The sequence below is a fragment of the Macaca nemestrina genome, chromosome 12 (assembly GCF_043159975.1).
Source record: "Macaca nemestrina isolate mMacNem1 chromosome 12, mMacNem.hap1, whole genome shotgun sequence".
Classification (NCBI taxonomy): Eukaryota; Metazoa; Chordata; class Mammalia; order Primates; family Cercopithecidae; genus Macaca; species Macaca nemestrina.
The window spans coordinates 43,826,436-43,847,152 of NC_092136.1; the positions used below are offsets into that span (position 1 = coordinate 43,826,436).

General features: G+C 33.9%; 1 long non-coding RNA gene across 3 annotated transcripts in view; it reads left to right on the forward strand.

Annotated features, from left to right (window-relative positions):
* LOC112427584 (uncharacterized) overlaps positions 1-20,717 on the forward strand; it is a 123,352-nt gene that overhangs the window by 95,723 nt on the left and 6,912 nt on the right. For all 3 annotated transcript variants that reach the window (XR_011610766.1, XR_011610765.1, XR_011610767.1), the window contains one exon: positions 18,589-18,657. This is a non-coding gene — a long non-coding RNA (uncharacterized lncRNA). The remainder of the gene's footprint in view (positions 1-18,588; positions 18,658-20,717) is intronic.

The following is a 20,717-nucleotide window of genomic DNA, read 5'->3' on the forward strand; positions in this document are numbered from 1 at the left end:
ATAGCAATTGAATAAAAAGATTTGTTTAAATTTAACAAACACAACTGTTAGAATTTTCTCCTAGAAATGAGTTGAAATGTCTGATAAATCTATGATTTAAAAAACTCACACAATAATTACTTTTGTATGAAAGAAACTGTGTATAAAATAGGTCACAAAGTGTAACTAACTTCCCCAGAATTCGTGGTGGTTTTTCATTGCAACCCATGGCCTGAAAATAGGTTAGGCCTCTTCTAAGGCTGTTTCTTGAAGGGTTTTTGTTTCTTCTTTCCTTGCAATGTGGATTCTCTCAGGTCAAGACCAGAAATTTACTGACGTAGCTACTCCTGGACTCCCTGTTTCTGCTCTTGGCCCTCTTGTCTTTTATTTGCTGCACAGACACCAGAGTGATACGTTTGAAAACAAATTAGCTCATGTTACTGCTTTTGCTTAAACATTCTTAGTTAACCTCCCATTGTATTCAGAATAACATCCAATGTCCGTAAAATAGCCAATTCCAATATTCGGGTATTTTTCAATTACAAGTGGATATTGTGTTTGTCAAAGGATTTTTTTTTAGCATCTATGAAGATAATCATGTATTGCTTTTTGCTTAGGTCTATTAATATGTTATATCATATTATTAAATTTCCTAATAGTGAACAAATACTGCATTCTTCTCATAAATCTCACTGGATCATTGGGTATTATTTTCTTCTTGTGATGTTGGCTTCTGTTAAAAAGGTTTTATTATAGTTTTGCATAAGTGATATCAGTCTGTAATTTCCTTCCTGTCTGCAATCTTTATCAGGTTTAGGTATTAATGTTTAAAAGAAATTTCAAAATTTCCTTCATTTTCTAGGCTCTGGAGAAAGTTATATATATCACTGGGGCTATCCAGTCTTTGGTCTTTGGACATTTGGTAGAACTCTGTGATCTAGGATTTGTATTTATATGTTTTTTTAAAATACCATTCTTTGTTTCCTTCAATGGAAATTGACATAGTCAAGCTTTCCATCTCTACTGTGGTCACAGCAATCTATAAAGTAGTCTCTTAAAAATTTTTGAATGTATTCTGTTTCAATGGTTATTTTCCCTTTGTCATATCTTATTCTATATTTATGTTTCCTTTTTCCCTTGATTAAGTTGACTAGTAGTCCATCTATTTTTTTTCTGTGCTCTACATACATTTCTATGGCCTTCAATACATTTGCTTTTAATTTAATCATTTTATTTCTTACACTTGCTTTGAATGTACCATTTTTTTAGCATTTTAGTTAGAAACTTAATTCCATTGTTTACCTTCTTTTATGGTTATGAATTTATTTATTTGTGTACATTTTAATTTTCCATTGATTCTTATTTAAATATGTACCATTGATTCTGATTTATGATATTTTCTTATTAATTTTTAGAAACTGTGTATTTTTAATTATAATTAATTTAATTATAATTAACTTTTAAATTTAATTATAATTAAATTTAATTATAATTATATAAATTATAATTAAATTTAATTATAATTATATAAATTATAATTAATTGTGAGTTATAAACAACTCACAAGTTGTTTATTATATGAATTTTTTTCATTTTCAGGTTAAAGGGCCTGAGTTTCTTTATATTGTTATTAGTTCTACAAAATAAAAATCTGAGCACAATAATATTTTAAAGAGTATATTTGAGTAAGAAGCAATTCATGAATTGTGAAACATCAAACTGAAAGATGTTTAGTGTTCCAATGGCAAATTTTCAGAAGCAAGTAGTTATGAATTAGAAGGTGAATATAGAAGCAAAATAAAGAAATTATTTGATTGGTTGCAGTTACAAAATTCCCTTTTTTGGTTTATCTTTTTAGTCCACTTTCTGCTGCTATAGCAGAATATAATAAACTGAGTAATTTATCAAGAAAATAGATACATTGGCTGGCTCATGGTTCTGGAGGCTGGAAAGTCCAAGAGCATGATGTTGGCATCTGGTAAGGATTTCATTCCATGGAGGAAGGCATCACATTGGGAGTGTGCAAGACAGAGAGAAAATGAAGACCAAGCTTTATTCTTTCATCAGGAACTCACTGTCTCAATAACTAACCCACTCCCACAATAATGGCATTAACACATTCTCGAGGGCAAAGTCCTCAGTATCCAATCACCTCCCAAAGGCTCCACCTCTAACATTAAATTTAAACATGAGTTTTAGAGAGAGCATTCAACCCATAGCATGGTTGGAAAGTGCCTAGTTAAATAACCATATGTTAAGTGACTGCTTATCAATGGCTGAGGTTGTATAACATAAACATTTGCCAGAAATGACCCTAGTTAAGTTTTCCATATGTTTGCAATTTAAGCAGGGTTAGGGCTATTTTCATTGTTTTTATTGTTTCTGAGACAGGGTCTGGTTTTGTCACCCAGGCTGGAGTACAGTGGTATGATCATAGATCACTGCAGCCTGAAACACCTGGGCCCAAGAAATCTGGGCCCAAGGTAGGTGTCAAGGTGGGAGGATCCCTTGAGCCCAGGTGTTTGAGACAGCAGTGATCTATGATCATGCACATCACCATGCCCAGCTAATATTTCCAGTTTTGAGGGAGAGATGGAATCTCATTATGTTGCCAAGACTGGTGTCAAGCTCCTGGACTCAAGCAATCCTCCTGAGTTGGCCTCCTAAAGTGCTGAAATTACAGATGAGAGCCACTGCATCAACTGGTTAAGGCTATTTTTAAAGCCCAGGCTCAGGAATTTACAGTCTAGTACCTGTTTTGACTTTGCATTAACAATTCCCCTCTTTTGGTCATTCTCTCAGCAAGCTAAGAATGTGACCAAATAGCATAACATTAATCTCAGTTACGACTACTGATGTAATTGTTGGAACAGAGTCAAGTAGATGTTGTTATCATCAATAGCTTCACTAGGGTTTAGAGTCATATAACCACCAACAGCAATTACACAGTCAGTATTGGTTTCCTTGCGTTGTCTGACCATGATGGAAATCATTTGACATGAAAGGAACTGCTGGAAAGCATTTAAACCCCTCGAAAGAATACAACACATGGAGTAGGAGGTAAACACAGTAACTATAAAGAGAATAATAGCCAAGGATTGAAAAATTCCTCTGAGCAAAGATTCCTAGGAGCCAAGATTTAACCAACTGAATAAATAATTGTGGGAGGCAATGCTTATCCGATAAAAAGATTTGTACTTGTATTTAAGATCTTTTAAACTTTAGACAACAGTATCTGATTTGTTAAAATAGAAATAACGCTTTTCACAATTAGGGCAAAAATTCCTCTCAAGCGATTAAAATATCAATACAACTACTATTTTGGAGTACTATTGAGGCCAAATTATTTATGCCAGATTGTACTATTTTAAGATAATTCAAAGTATCATTTGAACTTTTTTCAAATGATACTTGCTGGAATATTAATAAGCATGTTTCCAATTCAGAGACTACCAACTGAGAAAAAAACAACTCTTACAAAATAATGAAATATGGAACCCCTTTGTATAATTGGATTTGGAAGATCATAAGAGGCTCATTTGTGAGGGGTCCCTTTACATATGAATGACACTAAATTAATTGACTTGCCTTTAAAAAGTCGTATCTGGTCATTTTAAGTAGAACATAGCCCAAACCACAGCATTCAGATTATTTATGTAGAAAACCTTTATATACGTTGTTGCCATACACAGTGAATAATCCAGTACTATTAAAAGAAAAGGATCAAAGTGGATCCTATTACCCACCAGTTGGAGGTGATATGTCATGGTTATTCTTTGTCATATCTACATCAAGATACTCACAGGCTGAACACTGACGGTTTAGATGGGAGTAGAAACAAAAAACATTTTATGAATTTGATAAAGTAACCCATGTATGCCATAACCAACTAAGAATTATTGACTTCCTCTTCAAATATGCTTTAGATATTGATATATCCAATAAATAAGACTATCATTTATTTTATATAGTGGAACTAAAGAAGCATTCCATTTGCCTTTAGAGTTTCCATTAAACCCATGTCTGGTTTTGAGGAGTTGTCTGATAATATGGTTGAAGGTATCATGGTCATGTTCTGATTTTATATCTGTGTCATTATATACAGTAAATCCAGTCTTCATTATCTATTAAAATCAAAGTATTTCCTTACAGAAGGATTGTGTAATATTGCATACAATAGTCCAGTTCCATTAAGGTTTTCTATGCATAAAGATAAATTACCAGTAATAAAATCAAGAGCTATAGGGTATCCCTTGTTTCTATTGCTTTTTCCCAGTTCCCAAGTCACTTGAGCATAAATATGCCTGCCCAAGCAAGGATACCAAACTTTTTATAAATTCAGCTTCGTAAATTGCTCATGCAAGTGTGTATTGGTACAGGTTCTAGTATTCATTGTGATTGTGCCCATTCAACTAAATGACTACATAGCCAGCAATTGCTTTGAGTAATGAAAGTAGCTGTATTTTCAACAGTAGACTATAGAGGATATGCAGTATAAATAGTAAAATTTCCTAAAAAATAAGAGTTTGAACATTTTTTGTTAATGTAAAACAGAAAAAAGTTTTAGTCAATGGAGTGGAGTCAAATGGACTCTTGTTCTCCATATTGGTAAAGCTGTCTACTTCATAATGTAATTTGCTTCTAGGGAAGGCTTTCCTTTGTGTAGCCTTAATTTTAAGTCATCTGTATTTAACAAGTACAAAAGTCTAAGGGAATTCTCTTTAGTTGAGAGACATTGACCCAAGGCTCAAGACCCTGAGGTGTTGCAGTGTGTGTGGTAAAAATAACAAAATATAGTCTCTTCCAGTGATACTCAAAGGCAATTGGGCAATTTTTCCATGGTATTATATCCAAAAAGACCCAATCTCCAGATTCTAGATAATGAAAGGCCTGATCACCGGTAAATGGGTCACAGAAACCTTCTTTCATTTGATGAAAATATACTTTGGAATAATGCATCAAGGTCTTGCAGTATTGAGTCAGATTTAACAAGGGCAGGAAGAACATGGTATTCTATTATAAATGGCATAGGTATTTCATTAATTATTTTATAAGGGGTCAGTTTGTTGTACCATAGGAATTGATCTAATTGCCACCAAGGTCAGTGGCAAAACTTTTGGCCCGGGTAATTCAGTCAACTCTGTTAGTTTAGCTAATTTTAGTTTTAAGATATTATTTGCTCTTTCAACCTTTCCAGAAAATTAAGGCTGATGAAGGCAATGTTAGTGTCATTGGGTTTGTAAAATCTTATTTCATTTTTTGATAATCTGTCCAGTAAAGTGGCATGTCCTATTGCCAGCAATTTCTCTAGGGATGCCCCACAAAGGAAACAAATATTTTAATAGTTTTGCTACGTTGTGACATCATTCTTTCTGCAAGGAAAAGCCTCAATCCCTCTTTAAAAAGGAACTCAATCACAAGAATATATTGAAATCCAATTGAAGGTGGCAATTGAATGAAATCCATCTGCAGATGTTCAAATTGTACAACACATGGTAAAAATATGCCACTGGAAACCTTCAGGTTTTTTTTATTATGAGTTTAACCAGTCAGGCATTGGTTATAAACCATTTTGATTGCTTTAGAGCAATCACCCCATAAGTTCTTTTTTTGTCATTTGAACCATTTTGTCTACTTCATGATGGGTTATGGAGTAAAGAACCTTTAACAGTAGCAATTTTAAGAATGCAGGAAACATGAAATGGTTGTCTAGGGCTCCAGTGAGTCCTCATTTAGCATTTACATTTGCATCATTTTATATGCTATTTTTGTTGTTCCAATTCAGGTGCACATCATTTTTTATTGAATAAATTATAAGTAATTTGATTTGGATAAATTTTATGAAGTTCATGAAAACTGCATATTTTAACAATTTTAGTGCTCTCTGACCTGACATGAAAGTCTACTAATGCATTTCTTTCATACTCAGGTTGTCTTACAAGTATGAGCTTCAATGTCAATAATAGCAACCTATGAATGTAGCAGAATAGCTGAAAGAAGTTCATCCTATTGAACCCCATTTTTGGTGGGGTTCCACTGGAAGAGAGAATTTCTCTTTGTTTCTGTAATATTCCAAAATCACAGACAACTCCAAAGGTATATGTAACAGCTGCATAAATATTAATCCATTTATCTACAACAAGCCTAGTAAGAGCATATAATTCTGCAAGTTGTGCTAAATAAAATTGTGAGAGTGTTTCCTTTTCTATTAGTTCATATTAATTAGTTACTGCATATCCTTCTTTGTATTTCCCTTCTATAATTTTTGCATAAGATCCATCAACATATAGTATTAATTCAGGATTACCTAGTAGAGTTTCCTGTAAGTCAATGTGAAAAGTCAATAGTTATGATGTCACACTTAGAGTCTTCTCTATCTTCAATCGAAGGCAGCACAGTGGTAGGGTTAAACAGAATATAATATTTGAGATGGAGATTAGAGGATGAAAAGAGATAGATTTCATATATTGTGCTACTTGTGCAAAAATGTTAGATGTAATTTCAATTTAATAAGTTTTTGACTGCATGTGGAACTTGTAAGTAAAGCTCATTCTCTAATAGTAAGTGACATTAGGTTTCTAACAATCTAGTTGCTGTGGCCACTGGTTTTAGACAAATTGGATATGCTTTGACTACTACATCTATCTGTAGGACATAATAACCAATGGGTCAATGTCATTGTTCCTGAGTAAGGACTTCCAAGGCTTGATGAGCACATATGTGAACAAACAAGGAAAAATTTATTTATTATTTGGGAGCCCTAATGTTGGAGGTTGTTGCAGAGCTCAAAACCTTTTAATTATCTTTGAGTTTTCAGACTAAGGAACCCTTCAATTGTCTCCACTTTTTCAGGTGAGAGGGAAATTCACTCTGTAGTCAGACTGTGTCTTCAGTAGTGGACCTTTTATGAAGAGAACTCAAGTTTTTCCATAAAGGTCATACGACCCTTGTAAGCTAACTGCTGTAAAAGATAAACTGAATCTTGATAGAAGAAGATAACAGTAGGTCATGAGCATATTGAATTAGAGTGGAATTTCTAGAAAATTTTACAATTGACAGGTCTTAGTGTAATGCCTGAAAGAAATAAGATGGGGTTTTGGTGAACCTCTACAGTCCAGGTACATTGCTGACTTTTCCAGGTAAAGGCTAACAAGTATTGGCTCTCTCTATCAACTGGAATACTGAAGAAGAGCAGAGTTGTATCACCGTGAACCACTTAGGATGCGTAGGCACATTAGATAACAAAGTGTTAGGATTTGTAACCACAGAAAATATCAATACTCTAATTTTATTTATTGTATATATGTCTTGAACAGATCTCAAACCCCATCCATTCAATTTTTTAACTGGTAAAATTGAAGTGTTACAGGGAATAACAAAAGGAATTGTAAGTCCTTATTTTATTAAATCTTCTACAATTGGTGAAAGTCCTTAAATTGCCTCTGACTTTAGTAGGTATTGGGGCAGTTTAGGCAATATCTTAGAATAGTCTATTTGGATTTTCATATGTTTAGCACTTTTAATTTTTTCTGTGTTGGCTGAAGAAGCAGCCCACACATATTTGGTACTTCAGAGAGATCTGGTTTTCTGTAAGTTTTGGTTTCAACATTATAAACTCCTGTTTGTAGGGAACAGAACAATTCAAGTTCAGGAGGGCCAGGAAACTCTAGGAATAATTATGCTTCTGAAGAGAATGTTATGCATCCTCTCAATTGGGAAAGCATAGCTCATCCCAGTAAATTTACTGGAATGGTATTACATAGCAGGAAGGCATGCCTTTCTGAGAACGGTCTAAGAGTCATTTGGACTAATTTAGACACAGGGATTCTCTGAACTTAATTTGAAAGCGCTACCACAGAAATATTTTATTTGAGATTTGTTGATTTAGTAGGGTGGGGTTTAAAGTGGATAAGGTGGCTCTGGCATCCACCAACACTATATATAGTTCCCTGTTCATTGAGATCTTAGTTTCCCTATGTTTATTTAAGGATATTATGAGAATATGAGAATAACTTACTGGAAAATCTCTTGTAGCCCCATCATTGTTGATTATTGCTTCAAGAGTCAAACTCTCGGGAATTTCATCTAATGCAGAAACAATCTTTTCATTCTTTGATTTCAGCATTTGATTCTTTTCTTTTTCTAAAGTGCTTTCAAAATATTCAGCTATGGGGACTACTTCAGCCATATCAGTGACTTCCCATTCAATCTTATGGCTTGTTTTGTTGTATTTTTATCAGGTCATGCAGCTCTGGTCAAAGCCAATTAACGAATAGGGCAGTAAGAACCATTTCTTCTGGTTCCAGCAGGAAATACATGCGGCTATATTTTGAGACCAGAGTGTTTAACTAAGATTTCCAGTTTAGTCCTGAAATCAGAAAGAAATTTATCTCTTTTTGCTATTTATATGATTTAATAATGTACCAGTCAGTCTTTTCTGGGAAGACAATGGGAATATCTTCTATAAATTTTTCAGGCATCTTATGAGCTCTTTCTGGAAGTGTCTCTTGAAAGGTCATCAACACTTTCCTGAAGCTTATCCCATCTCCCTGTAGTTACCTATTTATTTTCTTCCCCAGGTTATAATATCATGTGTATAAACTGATTCAAATCAGGGATCACCAGGTCATAGGCCCCATGAAGATTATAAATTTCTCAGTAATTCTTTAACGGATTTTCTCTAATATTTGAAAAATCTTTTGTTATAGCTGAGTTTAGTTTTTGACCAAAGAGTAAAAGTAGTTACAAGAGCCAGATATGGCTGTTCTGAAGATCTAGCTTTATAAGACATTAAGCTAACTGTCCTTTTCTCATTATTCTCAGGGTAGAAGGGTAGTTGAGCAAAAGAGTTAGTAAGTTCAGGGCAAGAAGATAGTTGAATAAATGGGTTAAAGGTTCAAAATCACCTTTAGAGAAGGTAGAGGAGGATAAAGGGAGAAAAATTGTCATAGTTACATCAATTACCATATAATTTTATTTATTTTCACCCTCAATTTGTTGTTTAAGCTTTAGATGTCTTATTCGTCTTTAGTAAAGGGTCCTTTAGAGATTCAATTTTATAATCAGTAAGTCTTTTAGAAGACTATATCCATCACAAAATGCATCCCATTGATACTGGGGTGTTCAAGATCGCTTCCTTGCCAATGGATTCAATAAATGAATACTTTTATCTCAAATAAAACTTCTGCAGTGCAACTCTAAATCATCTCTGGCAAGATAGTCCACTGCAACTCTAAATCGTCTCTGGCAAGGTAGGTACAACCATGTCTCTAGAAAGGCACAGGTTTTAAGTCCATAATATTTGAAAATAAAATTAGCTGGTATTCCAGATAGAGAAGTCCCTGACTCCTTTATGCTTATAAACCCATCACACTCACTCCTTCTAAGTTTTTACCTACCCAATGCCTCCAACTGGAACCAGTTTAGTTCCTGTTGAATACCCAGTTCAATCTCCACAGCAAATTGGAATAAATTTACTCAAACTCAGAAAGCTCAGGTTGTAAAATGTGCAGCACAGAATAAGAAAGACACTTATTCAGGAACTCCAGTTGCAGCTAGAAAGCGGTGGGCACAATTAGCTCCATGTGAACCTTTCACCTGGCTCCATGATACTACCAGGGGTCACTGGGGATTGCCTTCGTATCTCACTTCTGCCACCAAACTGTAAAAGAAAACTCTTAGGTATAATACAATTTTAAAGGTTATTTAAGAAGCAATTCTTGAATCAGGAAACACCAAACTGAAAGTGGTTTAGTGTTCCAATGACAAGGTGTCATAGACAAGTATTTATAGGGTGAATCATTGGTTGTAGTTACAAAATTGCTCTTTTTGGGTTTCCCTTATTGAAAAGTCTCTAGGCACATAACCACATGTTAGCTGGCTGCTCATCATTAGCTGGATTTTGTTTCTGTCTAACATAAGCATTTACCAGAAATGCCCCAAGTGAAGTTTCACTTATGCTTGCAGTTTAAGCAAGGTTCAGGCTATTTTTAAGATCTATTTGGTTTTGTTTGCCAGGAATTTTTCGGGCTTGGTCTTCATTTTAATTTACTTTAACAGTTTCTAGTTTTATTCTATTGTGATCAGTGTGTGCTGTTATAATATTTCTACTTTATAGAACTTACTACTTTTCTTAAATTCCCCACATGTGATTATATTTTGTGACAGTTCCAATATTCTTAAGATGAATGCTTGCTATTATCAGGATGTACACTTCAATATGTCATCATAAGATTGTCCTTATTGATTATGTTGATCAGGTCCTCTGTATTCTTACCTGCTTTTTTGGCCACTGATCTGTCTTGTACAGAAAGTGGAATTTAAAATTGTTCTCATATTACTGTATTTTTATCTATGTATTCAAGGATTTCCTGTATTTTTTTCTTTATGAAGATAGTTACTATCATTTTGTGTACATATTCATAGCTGTTATGTAATTATCCTAAATTATTGGCTTTAGCATTCATAAAAGTGTACTTTGTTGAATTTGATACTTTTTTTTTTTTTTTTTTTTTTTTTGAGACGGAGTCTCGCTCTGTCGCCCAGGCTGGAGTGCAGTGGCCGGATCTCAGCTCACTGCAAGCTCCGCCTCCCGGGTTCACGCCATTCTCCTGCCTCAGCCTCCCGAGTAGCTGGGACTACAGGAGCCCGCCACCTCGCCCGGCTAGTTTTTTGTATTTTTTTTAGTAGAGACGGGGTTTCACCGTGTTAGCCAGGATAGTCTCGATCTCCTGACCTCGTGATCCACCCGTCTCGGCCTCCCAAAGTGCTGAGATTACAGGCTTGAGCCACCGCGCCCGGCCTGAATTTGATACTTCTTAATGCAAATTACACTTTGAAATCAGCAAAACAATGTCTATTTTATTGTTTCTATTTGCCTAGTATAGATATTTTGAATGATTTTATTTGTTAGCCTTTTTGTATTATTCTTTAGACATGTCTCTGGTATACAGATTATATTTGGGTATTTCTTTGCTAGATAAATTTGAAAATAATTTTCTTTATAATAGATGACTTCAGCCTATTCATATTTATTGATATAACTGATATATAGCATTATTTTAAAATTTTCAAGTTAAAAAATACCTTAGTGATCATATAGCTAAAAGATCTACTAGAAGTTTTAATATGTTACATTAAAATAAGTGCAGAAACTGAATCACACTCTCTTTTAGACTCCCAAAATTCTAAATAAGGATGATAGAACCCCTTATGTTTTGGTAAGAGTGTGTGTGTGTGTGTGTGTGTGTGTGTGTGTGTGTGTGTGTGTGTGTCTGTATGTGTTTCTATGTCTGTGTGTGTGTGTGATATTTTCATATGCATCTTTTGAGCTACTCTGCACACACATGCACATACACACACACACACCCCTCAATAATATGAGCTACTTGGCTTTATGTGCAACCTCCACCTCATTATTCCTCATTCTGCTGCCACATGCATACAAACATCACTAGAATACCAGGCACATGGTAGGTGGTCAGCAAATACTTGCTATATTAATTAATAAATACATGAATAACCCAGACGAAGGACCCTGTTAAAAGTTAATTATATTTGTTAAATTATGTGAATTCATCCCTCCAATTGCCTGTGGAGTAAAGTTATAGATAAATACAATGTGTTTATCTTTCTGGTTTGGTGGAAGATAGTCTAATGGTTTTAATGCATCCTGTTTTCATGTAACATTTTCTGTCTCTAATGGTTTCTAAGGTCAAACACCATGTAACTGTCTGGCTATGAACAGTCCAGCTTATTAAACTGCACTTTCTGTGTTTTTAACTTTATCCCAAAATCATATCACATTTGAAAAACTACTTAAACCATTGCCCGAGATCTTCAATATATACATTTCTACCATACTTGGAATACGATTCAGATTCCAGGGGCAACCCCACTGTATTGACTAACATAATTGCTCTTTTTAGGGAACCAAGGGAATTTGAAATAATGTTGATTTATTGGCACCTTAGGAAAGCATTGGTATCACAGGCTTATTAGTGCTTTCTCCCAGTTTCTAGTGTTCTGATTTAGTTTCCAGAAAGAATATGGAGGTTTTAACTTTGAATTTGGATCATTAATTTCACTGAGTCATTTGGACAGCAGGGTAGTTAAAGCTTCCTCAGCAATTTGAATGAAAGAAGACTTTGAAAATGCCTCAGTTGAATGCTTCTTATTCTAAACTGAAAGCTTTCATTAGAAATAAACTACACTGTCCATGGAAAATTTATGAGTATATGATTGAATCATTAATGACAGATATGATGATAATATGTGCAGCTTTCCAAAATGCGTAAGTGAAAAGCATTATTTTTATTTTCAACGTGTCATGCATGATATTATCAATTTAATTAAAATAAAAAAAAATGCTTGTGAAGGAATTGCTATAGTATTCAAGTTGGGTGTTCCTGTGAATACTTAGAGGAATTAAAAGTTATAAAAAATAAAGCAGTGACTGAAAAATATTTGGGTTATCATTTTTAAAAATTAAAATAAAATAATTTTACTATTAAAAGTCAAAATTATTTCATTGTTTAAAATATTTACAAAGTACTTATTGGCAGAAAAAGAGGAAAACATCTCAGCTGTTTAAGATTTTAGTATTAAAAACTTGTAGAACCTTTTAATGAATATATATGTAGGGGCCTTCATAGTTTGTTTTAAATTAGAGTACCCACATCCATATTCTTTCCTTTCTGCCTTAGTCTTCTACTTTTGTTTTCTTAGTTAGCTTAGCTTCCAGTTCATCAATTTCATTGATATAGTCAAAGAACTGATGTTCAGTTTTGTCAATATTCTCTTTTGTTTTACTATTCCGTATTTCACTAATTTCTCCTTTAATCCTTATTCTTTCTTTCCACCTGCTTGCTCTAGCATTAATGTGCTCTTTTTTATTTTTTTATTTTTATTTTTTCGTAGACATTTTTCTTGTTTTGACTGCCCAGTGTCAGCACATTTTCTTGTATATTTGAGGGATTCCTTACCTTGTAAATACTAATTAAAGGTTGATCTTGCCTGTGATTATTTGGCTGGAGACACTCTCCTCACTTTTCCAGATTTTTGACCAACATGTTTAGAAGGGAGTTCCTAAGCTTGGCTAATCATCATAGTTCATCCTACAGTTACTGAAATAAGAGGAAATTCTTTCTTGCAATAATAAAAAAAGGCAGCAGGTCCTTCTCTTTTCTACTGATTAAAATGGTGGCAATTCAGGCTGCAGTGTTTTAAAATGAGGATGTGTAAGTCCCTCAACCTTATTTTCCTTTCTCAAGATTGTTTTGGCTGTTCTTAATCCCTTCCATTTTCACATAAATTTTAGTATTAGCTTGTCAAATTATTCAAAAAACATTCAGCTGAAATTTTGATAATGTTAGTTTTAAATCTGTAGATTAACCTGGGGAGTGTTGTTATCTTAATAATAACTGTCTTCCGATGCGGAAACAAGGTTTGTTCAACTGATCTAGTTTTTCCTTAATTTCTTTCAAGAAGGTTTTATAGTTCACAGCATATAATTTTTTCACTGGCTTTGTTAAATATATTTTTAAGTGTTGTATTATTTTTAATACTGTTATACACTGAATTGTTGCAGATTGTTCACTGCAAATATATATATATACACACATAATTGATTTTTGTATATCATTATTTTGTTCTGCAACCTTGTTAAACTCATTTATTCTATTTTTTACTAGTTTCCTTTGAAATTTCTAAATATAAGATCATGTCATCTGAAAATAGATGGTTTTATTTCTTTCTTGGTAAGATGACTCCTTTTATTTCCTTTTCTTGCTTAATTATTTTGCCTAGAACTTCCATTACAATAGTAAAAAGAAATAGCAAGAGTCAACATCCTCGTATTTTTTATGATCACTCAGTCATTCCCCATTACGTATGATCTTAGTCCTAGATTTTTGTAGATGCCTTTTATGAGGTTGAGGAAGTTTCCTTCAGTTCCTAGATCACTAAATATTTTTTATTAAAAATGTGTTGGATTTTGTCAAATGTTTTTCTGTATTTATTGAGATACTCATGTAGTTTTATCTTTTGATACAGTGTATTACATTGATTTTCAGATGTTAAAACAAACTTGTGTTCTTTTGGTAAATCTCACTTGATCTTGGTACATCATTCAATTTACGTGTTCCCTGGATTTGTTTTGCGATTTTTCTTATGATATCTTTATCTGGTTTATGGTAATACTGGCCTTATACAACAAGCCTATGCTTTTTTCTTTTCTGGGAGATGTTTAAAGTACCAATTTAATCTCTTGATTTATTAGTTAGGTCTATTCACATTTTCCATTTCTTCTTAAATAAGTTATGGTTGTTTTGTCTTCTTAGGAACTTGTTCATTTCTTCTAAGTTATCTAGTTTGTGGGTATAATGGTTTGTCACATTCCCTCACAATCCCTTTTACTTATGAAAAGTCAGTAGTGCCCTCTTTCCTTTCTGCCTTAGTCTTCTACCTTTGTTTTCTTAGTTTAGCTTACATTTCATCAATTTCATTGATATAGTCAAAGAACTGATATTCAGTTTTTATCAATTTTCTCTTTTGTTTTACTATTCCATATTTCACTAATTTCTTCTTTAATCCTTATTTCTTCCCACTTGCTTGCTCTAGCATTAATGTGCTCTTTTTTTTCTTTTTTCTTTTTTCTTTTTTTTTTTTTTTTTTTGGTGTTCGGTGTCTTAACATTAAAGGTTAAGTTTTCTATGTGATATCTTTCTACTTATTAAATGCATCCAGTATAGTTATACATTTCCCTGCAAGCATGGCTATGTTCACTGCATTCCATTGCCTTTTGATTGAAGTGTTTAATTCATTTGCATTTAGGATAGTTTCTCATAAGTTAGAACATGATCTTCTCTTTTGGTTTTATTTTCTATTTTGTTCATGTCTTCTTTGTACTTCTCTTCCTTCTTCATGGCTTTCTTTTAGCATAAGTGAATATTTTCTTGTACAATATTTTTATTCCTTTTATAATTTTTTATTTATTAAAAAAATTTAATGTTTTCTTTGGGGGTTACCATATATATTATCTTACCCTAATCCTCTACAAATTTTTACTAATTTAATTCCAATGAGATACAGAACATTGTTACTATATAGGTCTATTTCTTCTTCCTCCTTTATGTAATATTATTGGTATACATGCTACATCAGTTATGTGTTACACCTCCAACACTCTGTTGTAACAATTATTATTTTATTTATTTTTAATTTGTTATAAAGCTAAGAGAAGAAATAACATCAAGCATATAATTGTAGAGATTGTAATAATAACTTTCTTATTTACCATGTCTGGTTTTCTTTACTTGTTCCTGTGAATTCTAGTTACTATCTGGTGTCATTTCCTTTTTCCAGTATAGCTTTGCTCTCACCCACCTCTTTTTGCTTTTATTGCCAAATATTTTACATTTCTATATGTCGCAGGCTCAACAATACAATTATATACACATTATTTTATATAATTGATAAATAAAATAAGAGATGAAAGGAGATGAAATGTAATTATACAGTCTAATTGTCTACATAATTACCTTTACCAGTACTCTTCATTGCATATGTGTGCACACGCATGGATTTGAACATTTCTTTTTAGGATCATTTGCTTTCTGAAGAACTTTCTTTAAAATTTCTTTTCTTTTCTTTTCTTTTCTTTTTTTTTTTTGAGACAGAGTCTCACTCTGTTGCCCAGGCTGGAGTGCAGTGGCATGATCTCAGCTCACTGCAACATCCGCCTCCCGGGTTCAAGGGATTCTCCTACCTCAACCTCCTGAGTAGCTGGGATTACAGGTGAGCGCCACCACGCCCAGCTAACTTTTGTATTTTCAGTAGAGACAGGGTTTCACCATGTTGGTCAGGCTGGTCTGAAACTTCTGACCTTGTGATCCACCTGCCTCAGCCTCCCAAAGTGCTGGGATTACAAGCGTGAGCCACCGTGCCTGGCCTCTTTAGTGTTTTTTGTAAGGTGGATTTGTGAGAAACAACTTCTTTCAGTGTTTGTTTATCTGGGGATGTCTTTATTTGCCTTAATTTTAAAACCTTGTTTTGCTTTGCTTAATATAACATTCTTGCTTAAAAGTGTATTTTTCAGTACTTTGAATATATCACCCCTAGTGCCTTCTGGTATCTATTATTTCTGATGAGAAATTAACTATTAATATTATTGGGGTTTCTTTTTATCTGATATGTTATTTTTTCTCTTGGTACTCTCAAGATTTTTTTTCTGTATTCCTCTCAATATTTTTACTGCAAAGTGTCTGGATGTGAATCTCTTTTTGAGATGGGATCTTGCTCTTTCACCCTGCTCAGGCTGGAATACAGTGGTATAATCATAGGTGACTGTAACCTTGAACCCCTGGGCTCAAGTGACCCTACCTCGTCAGCCTCCAGAGTAGCTAGGACCACAGATACATACCTGTGCCCGGCTAAATTTTTTAATTTTTTATTTTTATACAGGTTGATTTTTGTTATGTTGCTCAAGCTGGTCTCTAACTCCTGGCCTTAAGCAATCCTCCTGCCCCTGCCACCCAAAGTGGTGGGATTACAGAAATGAGTCACCACGCCTGAACCAATCTTTTTGACTTATTTTAGGTGAAGTTTCTTGAACTTCTTTGATGATAGCTTTATAATTTCATCAAATTTGGGACATTTTAAGGTATTATTTCTTTGAATATTTATTTTAATCTTTTCTCCCTCTCTCTAGTATTTCAATTATACATATGTTTTTTCTGCTTAATATTTGGCTATAGTTCTTTGGGATTATATTCATTTTTCTCAAATATTTTTTTCTCCCTCTTTTCTGTGGATAACATAATCTCTATTAAACTATATTCAAATCTGTTGTTGGGACCCTCCAGTGAATTTCTCTTTTATGATTTTACTTTTCAAATATAGACTTTTTATTCAGACCTTCTATGACATTTATCACTTTACATTCTATGTTTGGAAATTTTTATCTTTTCATATGTCATTATGGTTTACCTTTATACCTTTATTTCTTTGAGCATGTTTATAATGGCTTCTTGGAAGTTTCTATCTGCTAAGTTTGACATCTGGCCCCTCTGACAGGCAGTTTCTATTGCCTGTTCATTTATCATAATTTTTATTTTATACACACATTTTAGATAATGTATTTTGCTAACTTCCTACTGAGCACACCCAGGGCTTATTGTTATTTGCTTATCTCTTTGTTTAGTTCTTTGGTGAGGCTATTTGGATAAAGCCTATCTCTCTCACAGTGCATAGACTTTATCTTCCCTCCTCAAAAAGTAGAGTGTGGGACACGTGTCTAGTGTTTTTGAGATTACAGTGGTGTTAACGGGGCTCCTGTTACGTCTATTTTTTCTCTCTCTTTTCATCTGTGTGCTTCTGTTGGTATAACACTCAGCTATTAGGCTAACTAATTACTGGCTTATTGCTCTAATTTTTTCAGGACTGTGTGGAAAAAGAATGTTCTTGACCTCTCCGAAAGCTTGCTTTTAGCCTCTCCAACATGAAGCTTGGAAAGATAAGGAAATATGGCAAATCGCCCCTCCCAGGGAAATGCTGTAGTCCTTAAATGAAATGCAGGTGTTGGGGACAGAAGGAGCCCTGTTTTTTGGCCTCACCTACCTGGAGTGAAATTTACACCAGGGTGAATTGAGATAGGAAGAGTGAGTCATAATTCAAGTGCCACAGAAGTCTGATGAAATTCAACAGATTTTCTTGAATAAATGTTTATCCATTTGCTTTATGTCCTTATGAAAATTTCCAAAGATTAACTAGCTGGATGTTTTACATTATAGTTGGTTCACTGCAGAGAAATTCATATGAGTCTTCACCATTCTAGAAGTTGTCATCTAGCTCGTGTCCTTTTGATAAATGGTCATTTTGCTTAAATTAGCTAGAACTGGTTTCTATTATAATAATTGCAGCTAACTATAATACTTTCAGTTATGCTCCTCTACCACCTGCACCAAACACACAGAAACACAGAAAACTGCCAAATTGAGACCTATCATTACTTTATGTACAAAGTATTTTTGTTGAAATATGTGACCTTTGCTTAAAAGTTATAAATTATCTTTAATAGTAGGCAATTGAGTATTTTTTGTTTCAGCAAACTTATTTTATTTTATTTTATTATTTTTTGAGATAGAGTCTCGCTCTGTTGCCCAGGCTGGAGTGCAGTGGTGTGATCTTGGCTCACTGCAAGCTCTACCTCCCATGTTCAAGCTATTCTCCTGCCTCAGCCTCCCAAGTTGCTGGGATTATAGGTGCCCACTGCCATGCCTGGCTAATGTTTTTTGTATGTTTAGTAGAAACGGGGTTTCACCATGTTGACCAGGCTTGTCTTGAACTCCTAACCTCAGGTGATCCACCTGCCTCACCCTCCCAAAGTGCTGGGATTATAGGCATGAACCACTATGCCTGGCCCGGTTCAGCAAACTTTTAAAAAGACAAAAGTGAACTTCAAGATACAGTTTCTTTCCATTGATGCAGATGTCATATAAATATAAGATGGAATAATTCTGTATATATGATACATATCCTGACTTTTTTCAGCTAATATATTGTGAATGTTTTATAATTCAATAGTCACTAATGTTAAATTTTTAACTTCAGTTTCCTAAATGCAATTGAGAAATCATGAACATTTTGGCATTTTGTTCTGAACTCTGGATATGATTTTAGGTAAGTCCATGTACATTTTAGAAGAGGAGAATGCCTATAATGTTTATCCTATTTTTACAATGGTCTGTGACTCTCAAATTTCTAAGAATCATAATGTACAGTGACAGTGACCATTAAAATAACTGAATAGCATTTCAGTTATTGATATGTGGCAATTTGTTTAACCGTTTCTGTATACAGGAGCTAGATTGATTCTAATTTTTACTCTTATGACTAATATTGTCATGAGTAACCATTTTTTAGCTAGGTATTTGAACGAATCCTTCTTAAAACTAATTTCTATGATTGAAATTGCCTACAGAAAGCATATGCACATTTTAAGGCTTTTGGCATGTATTGCTAAATTATCCTCTAGAATGGGTGTATTAGCTCTGTTACCAGAAAATCCTATAAATTAGCTAACTTTATAGACTAAAAATGGTCTACGGTGTCTGTGGTCATAAACTAGTGAAGAAAACTGGCCATAATAATTAAACATATTGAGTTATGTTTCTCTCTTACTACAGATATATGATAGATATATGATGCATAAACTTCTGTAGTTGCACTTCTGCACCTTTAGTACTAGTAAAAAGCCGAGCTCCAATTGCAAAAAAAAAAAAAAAAAAGGCCTCTTAATAATGGCAGCCAGCCACACTCATTCCATTGCTTCCCTGCTGTGGATCCATGCAGAGTGGTCTGGCTTCATCATCCTTAGAATTTTCCATGACATACCTCGTGAGGCAGTCATCTCTCAGCTACACTACAAAATACACGCATTTACAACTTTGGTAGACATCCCCTGGCTTCTACCTGCTGCTGGGATACAAACACTTCTATACCGTCTCAGATCCTCTGCTGTGACAGAAACGTTGTCAGATAAATCGAAAGTCCAGATTGGGATTTGGCTACCTGCCTGTGTGATATGTTGATATCAATGGGAAACATTTGTAAGCCTCCAAAACTGTTTTTTTTTTTTTCTTGGTCCAAGATACAAAATCTTTTCCCATGCAATACTCATCTTGAAGAACTGTAAGGAACCAAGTTTATGATTTATAGTTATTCATATTTGAAGTGATTTGTGGTTTTCTTTCTGTGTGGAGCTGGACACAAAATGAAGCTTTCCGATGACACTGCACATTGCAGTTTCTGGACTTGAATATTTTCAGTTTATGGGTTTTCATTTCTGCATTTGAGTGCATCGGTATTATTGTTGAGAAAGTTTTGAAAATAGATTTTACTTCTTTTTATCTCTTTCTCTTTTACTCTCACACTTCCAACTACTTTCTGGCATTCTCAGGCATTCCATCTTATGTGACTTGGAATAACAGAAATGGCATTTTTTTGGTAACGCTGAATGATATCCCCATTCAATAAATGCTACTTGGATAACTGGCTAGACATATGCAGAAGATTCAAAATAGACCCCTTTCACTTACACAAAAATCAACTCAAAATGAATTAAAGACTTAACTGTAAAACCTAAAACTATAAAGACTAGAAAAAAAATTGTAGCAAATACCACTCTGAACACTGGCCCAGGCAAAGGCTTCATTACCAAACTCTGAAAGCAATTGCAACAAAAACAAAAATCGACAAATGGGACCTAGTTAAACTAAAGAGTTCTGTCTAATAAAAGAAACTATCAACAGAGTAAACAGACAACCTGTAGAATTGAAGACAATGTTTGTAAACTATGAATTCAACAAAGGTCTAATATCCAGAATCTATAAGGAATTCAAACAAATCAACAAGAAAAATAATTTTAAAAATGGGCAAAGGACATGAACAGACACTTCTCGAAAGAAGACATATATGTAGCCAACAAACGTATGAAAAAATGCTCAATATCATTGATCATCAGAGACATGTGAATCAAAATCATAACAAGATACCATCCCATACCAGTCAGAATGGCTATTGTTAAAAAGTCAAAAAATAACAGATTCTGGTGAGATTGTGGATAAAAGTTATACCCCTATCCATTACACTGCTGGTGGGAATGTAAGTTAGTTCAGCAACTGTAAAAGGCAGTGTGGCTATTCCTCAAAGAACTTAAAAAAGACTCACCATTCAACTGA